The sequence below is a fragment of the Macaca thibetana genome, chromosome 15 (assembly GCF_024542745.1).
Source record: "Macaca thibetana thibetana isolate TM-01 chromosome 15, ASM2454274v1, whole genome shotgun sequence".
In the NCBI taxonomy this organism is placed as follows: Eukaryota; Metazoa; Chordata; class Mammalia; order Primates; family Cercopithecidae; genus Macaca; species Macaca thibetana.
The window spans coordinates 54,542,504-54,549,056 of NC_065592.1; the positions used below are offsets into that span (position 1 = coordinate 54,542,504).

General features: G+C 34.1%; 1 long non-coding RNA gene across 1 annotated transcript in view; it reads left to right on the plus strand.

Moving 5' to 3' along the window:
• Positions 1 to 5,931, plus strand: part of LOC126937244 (uncharacterized) — a 269,363-nt gene extending 263,432 nt beyond the window's left edge. Inside the window, exon 3 of the long non-coding RNA XR_007719689.1 lies at positions 5,848 to 5,931. This is a non-coding gene — a long non-coding RNA (uncharacterized LOC126937244). The remainder of the gene's footprint in view (positions 1 to 5,847) is intronic.
• The last annotated feature ends 622 nt before the right edge of the window (positions 5,932 to 6,553 follow it).

A 6,553-nucleotide genomic window follows, 5' to 3' on the forward strand; every position in this document is an offset into this window, starting at 1 on the left:
AAAAAAACACTTTGGCAAATGTTGAAATAGATTATGGAGAAGGTTTTAGATTTCTGGAGATAGTAAAGATAGGCCAAAAAGTCATCTTCTACATGTTTTAGTTTACATATTGTCCAAAAGCCGTAGGGTAATTGAAACTTCATAGCCATAGTTTTATGACATATATTGCCAATGGTTGATGCATAGGTTAGATATGAAGTCTTGTCTGGCCTCCACCTCTGACTGGTAAATGTCAATTCACTTGCACTTGTTAGAGCTGAATATAATTCAGATTTCAAATTTTGTTTATCAACAGAATCATAATTAAGAGTAATTCAAGACTGCTGGATGAACTTGGCTATTACAAGAATTATGAAATTTCATAGCTTCATATTATTAATAGAGGTCAAGAAAATTGAGGTTAGAACATTAAAATTATAATTTAGTGTAATTTAGATCTTGCTAGAAATATTTACCACATATGTTTATCATTAAATGTTGTAGTTACTATAAAAACCCATAAAGCTGAATGTATTAACCATATCCAAAACATACGTGTGAAAGGGTCAACAACTTTTAGATTTTTCTTTATTAAACCATTTTATCCTATTACGGATTAAATATTAAATTAGTGATTTGTACTGAAAACTAATAGGATTTGTGTTGTTCGTTACACCACAGAACCAAAAGTTATTTGTAGTATAGAATTACTAAGGGCCAAATACCTAGGCTCATTCTTCTCATTCCACATTGTGCAGCTTTAGACACTGTCCATAGTGACCTTATGGAGTATAAAGCATGGCACAAATAAATGTTCAAAGCATATACTTCTATTTTTAATCTGTTTTTTCAGTTGAAATGGATACATGAGCATTTTATCTTTTTAAGGTGCATATTGGTAATATCTAATGATAGTAACAGTAACTCATTAAAGAGATAAAGGGTTCTGTAGTTATAATAGTCAAATATAGTTATTAGCAAGTGATATTTACCCATTTGGGGAATAAACTGTGGATATTAAGAATATACAACATTATGTATTCATAGAAATTAGATTTTATATTTCCAAAGTGTCAAATGCGATCAGTAAATATTTTGAAATATGCTGAGGATCTTTCACAAACTATCCATATCATATTTCTATAAATAATACAGTTACAAATTTATAAAAGAATTTCTTTTTTTTTTTTTTTTTTTTTGGAGACAGGGTCTCGCTCTGTCACCCAGGCTGGAATGAAGTAGCATGATCATAGCACGGTATAGCTCCGTCTCTCAGGCTCCCAAGTAGCTGGGACTTCAGACATGTGCCACTACGCTTGGCTACTTTTTCAAATTTTTAATGGAAAGCAGGTCTCACTATGTTGCTCAGGCTGGTCTCGACCTCCTAAGCTCAAGTGATCCTCCTGCTTTGGCGTCCCAACGTGCTGGGATTACAGGCCTGAGCCACTGCACCTGGCAGTTACTCTTTTTTGTACTGCTCTGTTGATTCAACAATCTTATCCTTCTAGCAGAAAGGGAAAAGAAAGAATGATAGGAAAATTTTTATTTCATAAAAACTTAAAAACATAATTCTTGAGATCACTCTTCAACCTTCTTTGTTTAAATTCTTTAAAATAGAAAACTTAGATTATGTAATGCGAATAAAATAAGCCTGATTATTCCTGTCGTCTTGAAATTTCAGTCTTTGTGTTATTGGAAGAAGTTTGTTTGAGTTTCAATATAAAATGGTAAAAGAGAAATTTAAAAACACTTAAAATGAGTCTCCTTGAATTTCCAAACATATAATTGAATTTTCTTGCAATATCAAGTAAGAAAGGTGGAAAAGAAATTTCAGCACTGTTATAAACTCTTGAAAAATGTGGTTAATAACGAAAGTGCTAACCTACTCTTAAACTATGCAATAAAATCTTACGTGGAAACATAGCTGAAGTAGAAATGAAAGGAAAACTTTTTGTTATATTTTCTAGAATGCCAAATATTTGTATTGCATTGCTTATATAAGAAAAGCAGTTTCTTTAGAGCAGCAACATTTAGTTTTAGTTATTTAGCTTTATTTTTTGCCCAATAGTTTTAGTTCTAGTTTGCTTAGTAGACATTCTAAGTGGATTCTTCTTCTTTTCTTTATGAATTAAAGATGTAAATACATGGCTATGGCAAGACCGTACACTATATATGCAGAATTATGTCTGAAAGAGTATTTTTCTTAGAGACAGCATGATCGGAAAATTATGTTGGGAAGATGGAATACATACAATTTGTATCTACATTTCTGAAAGGAAAACAATTAAAACTGAATAATGGTGAGATATAAACATTTAAAATTGTGTTTGACTTTTGCAACAAATTTTGGCCTCCTGAAAGTTACTATTTGCAATAAAAGATTTGATTATTTTTTGCAGAAAAAAATAATTTATTCAGTCTATATTTTGATCTTGTGCTTACATGGAGAAGCTTGTTGAACTGATTTCATTTTGAATTAAATCCATCTTTCAAATGTCGTTTTTATTTCTATATGATCAATGGAGGTTTGGAAGTATTTTTCATATGGTCAGTTTAGATGGATAAATTTAAAAAGTGGGTTATTTTCTTTTATCAAAAGACCGTGCTTCTGAATCAAACCACGAGATGCGAAATTAGAGAAATGCTTTAGTTTTGTTTAATAAAAGAGTGATACAGTTTCTCTTAATACAAATTTTGTAATAGGAATTTTAAAAGGAATACTTGCTAATAAGATACTAGGAGAGTGACTTTTTATTTATAATCTTGGATACAAGTCCTATCAACTTATTAATGAGGCAGCCGGGTGGGAGGGCATCCCCGGAAAAACTCCAACCAGGCTGCGCACTAGAAGGAACGCACACTGGGGTGGAGCCACGGAAGTTCGCACTGATTGCAACCAGGAGGAACCTGGTCCTTCCTCTACCTGTGTGAAACCTGGAATTCAAACTGCGAGGTGAGAAGCGCACTAGCAGGAGCTCTGGCCTTGTGGAGAGTCCCTGTTCCCTCTTTTTTCTTTTTTGCCCAATAAACCCCATTATTCTCACCTTCAATTGTCTGGAAGCCTAAATTTTCATGGCTGTGGGACAAGGACCCCATCTTTAGATGAACTAAGGAAAAGTCCTGCAACATTATTTAGTATCAGTTCGTGGGGTTTGTTATATAGGCTGCCTATTTTGAAATGAAAACAATTTAAAGTTGTTTACATCTTTTAAAAAACTTACCATCTCATGACTGCCAGTTTTCTTCATAAGCTGTTTCATTTCTTTTGATGTAAGGGATATTTTGCCTCCTTTTCTGACACTTTCAGCCCTGTTCCTAGTCTTCTACCCCTCTGCTAATCCCTCTTCTTGGTCACCTTCTCTCCTCTAAGCCTGTTCTAGAAGAAGAATTGACCAGTCTGATTGTCATAAGATGGATATTAGTTAGCCCCATTTTATTAGTGGTTGGGATTAGTGTGCCTCAAATTTCAAACCAAAGTTCAGACTTATGAGGGAATGCTCATTTCCTTTCTGAATTTTTAGGTTAAGCAGCTCTGATCATCTTGGTTTTGAGAGAACACAGAATATTTTGTTCTAAGCTGCATTCTCCAGTCCAGCTTTTATTTCAGCACCTTGGGTTGGGTGAGGATGATCCTAGGAATGTCTTGGCATGTGTTCAGCTACTAAGAAATCAAAGAAATTCTCCCCATTAGGCAACCTGCTCTCATATTTTCAGTGTCTTAGAGGATATATGGTAGAGTTCAGGCACCAAAAGCCCACCGGTTCCACAGGTTCTTAGAGAAAAGGCACATTTTCGAAGGGTACAGTCATATAAAAAGGGAAAGAACCCTCTCTATTCTTTTTACTTTCTGACTTGTTTAAATATCTTATGCTTTAAATAAAACATAAAAAGTAGGAAATAATCCAGTTTCGTTTTTTATAGGACTAAAAATAAACTGCTTAGAATATGTTGCCACTTAAAGCATATTTAATATCAAATAATAGCAGGAAATAATTCAGGGCAAAATTTTAAAAACTTAGTAAGGCAAAGCTAAAAAATGCATTCATAGATCATTTTATTCAATTAAGATTTAAAAGGTAGATTGAAATTTTTTGAATATAAATAAATAATACTATGAATTTAAAAGATAGTTACTAACACTGTATAGAAACATATATTAATCATAAAACATGATGGTTTGTATAGATACACATATATGTCTTAAAAACAATTTTTCTTGGGACTTCATTCTTGGAGAGATTTGATTCATAGCTTGGATGCAAAAATTAACATGATGGATGATTTCCCCAACTGTGGACAAACTTTCAGAAGAAACCTAACTCAAGCCTCCTTATTTTATAATGGAATCAAATATACTGATGGGAATTCTGTTTACATTTTTAAGTGTTTTACTCAATACTTAAAAATGTAGGCTGGGCATAGTGGCTCACACCCATAATCCCAGCACTTTGGGAAGCCGAGGCCGGTGGATCACCTGGGGCCAGGAGTTCCAGACCAGCTTGGCCAACATGATGAAACCCCGTCTCTACTAAAAATACAAAAATTAGCCTGGCATGGTGGCATGCACCTATAATCCCAGCTACCCAGGAAACTGACACAGGAGAATTGCTTAGACGAGGAGGTGGAGGTTGCAGTGAGCCGAGATTGTGCCATCGCACTCCAGTGCCTGGGCAACAAGAATGAAACTCCATCTCAAAAAAAAAAAAAAAAAAAAAGAATGTAGACAGAGTATCTATTCACTGAATGCCTATTTTGTAAGGTTCTGTGTTGGAAATACTGTAGAGAAGAAAACTGATCTAGTTCCTGCCTTTATAACATATTTGTAAATTAAAGGATAGAAAAGTGGCCAGGACAAGTCTTGAACTCTTTGTTTTCTAATGCAAAACTAAAGAAGAAATTAACAAGAAGACTAATTCAGTGATGGAAACCAAAAGTGGAAAAAAAAATCCTACAAGTTAGTGAAAAGAAACACTAAACATGAAGTTGTATGAGAGACATTGTGAAAGTGGAACAACTAATCACATTTTACTGAAGATAGTAATCCATGCTCTGCATGTCTTAAGGAGACATGCATTTTAGACATATGTGAGCTGCTTTAGAAAGAGTGATCTCTCAAAGAAGACCTCTAAGAGACACTTGCATCTGCTTATTTCTCAGGATCAGACATTAATCTATAAATTTAAAGAAATTACTTCTCCAAGGATGTTATAGAAGTTAGTAGCATTGTAATTTGTAATTTTTTACTGAGGAAGTAGGTGGTTAAGGCATCAGAACTCTAAAGTGGTAGGTGTAATGTTCTTCCTACACAAATTACAGGTATTTTCCAGTTAAAACTTTAGACTTTCTAAGTGCTAGTTGCTTGTACTGCCCACAAGTCTATGGTACCTGAAGTACATGGGAGCAGAGATTTGTGTTACTGTTTATTCATGCAAATAGCTTTTAGGATAATAGAAGTCAAGGTAATTGAATGCAATTTTGGTGCTGCTGTGTAAACATAGACAATGCATTTAATCTCTTTGAATCAGTTTTCCTCAACTATAAAATGAAAAATTTAGATATATCACCTCCCAGATCACTTTTTATTTAGGCTACTGTTGTTATTCTGTGACTCTGCAAATATTAATAAATTTATTCTCTTATTTATTTCTCTGAAAGCTATATTGATCCAAAGTATATTGTTTAGTGACAAGCTGTTCCCCTTTGAGTTTGATAGGGGGTTATTTATGTCTAAGTCTAAATCTAAAAAATGGATTTGTATACACCTGGCAGAAGGAAAGAAACAGTTGAATAAATTTAGATAAAAGAAAATAAAACCAGAAATAAAATCAGTATGAATTAATGCCATATATTCATATGTTATTGTTACAGGTGGGCAGCAAATTCGGCACTAATTTTCCAGCAGCCAATGAAATAAAAGAAAACAAGGATTTAAAAGACTCATTGAATAAAAAGGTATGACTTTTCCTGAGGAAAAAAGCTTTTTTTTTTTTTTTTTTTTTTTTTTCCTCAGAGAGAACAGTGTTTAATATGGTAGATAACATCCTCAATATCTCAGAATTTTATACAACTGAGTCTCATAATATTTTCAACAGCTTGACAGTGAATGTAAAAGCACCCATTTGGTGTGACATTATACCATTGAACTAGACAGGATTTCTGCGTATTAGCCCTAATGACATTTTGGGCTGGATGATTGTGGTATGGGGCTGCCCTGTGCATTGCAGGATGTTTGGCCACATTCCTGACCTCTACTCTCTGTATTCCTGTAGCAACCCTCCCTCAACCCCTGTTGTGATAAGCGAACATGTCTTCACACATTGCCAAATGTCCTATAGGGGGCAAAATCACCCATAATTGAGGACCACTGAACAGCAGTAATTAACTAATTTCCATTTATTCAATTACAATGGTAAAAAATGCAACAGTCAAGAAATAAAGAAACTGGTTTGGGGCTTAAGAAATGCTTGTCTGAGGAAGTAAGACCCAGTTTCCTGAAGAGGGAGGAGTGGTTAACTACATCAAATGTAGGATAAGGAGTATTCCAAACAAATGTAATGTGTAGAACGTACACTGG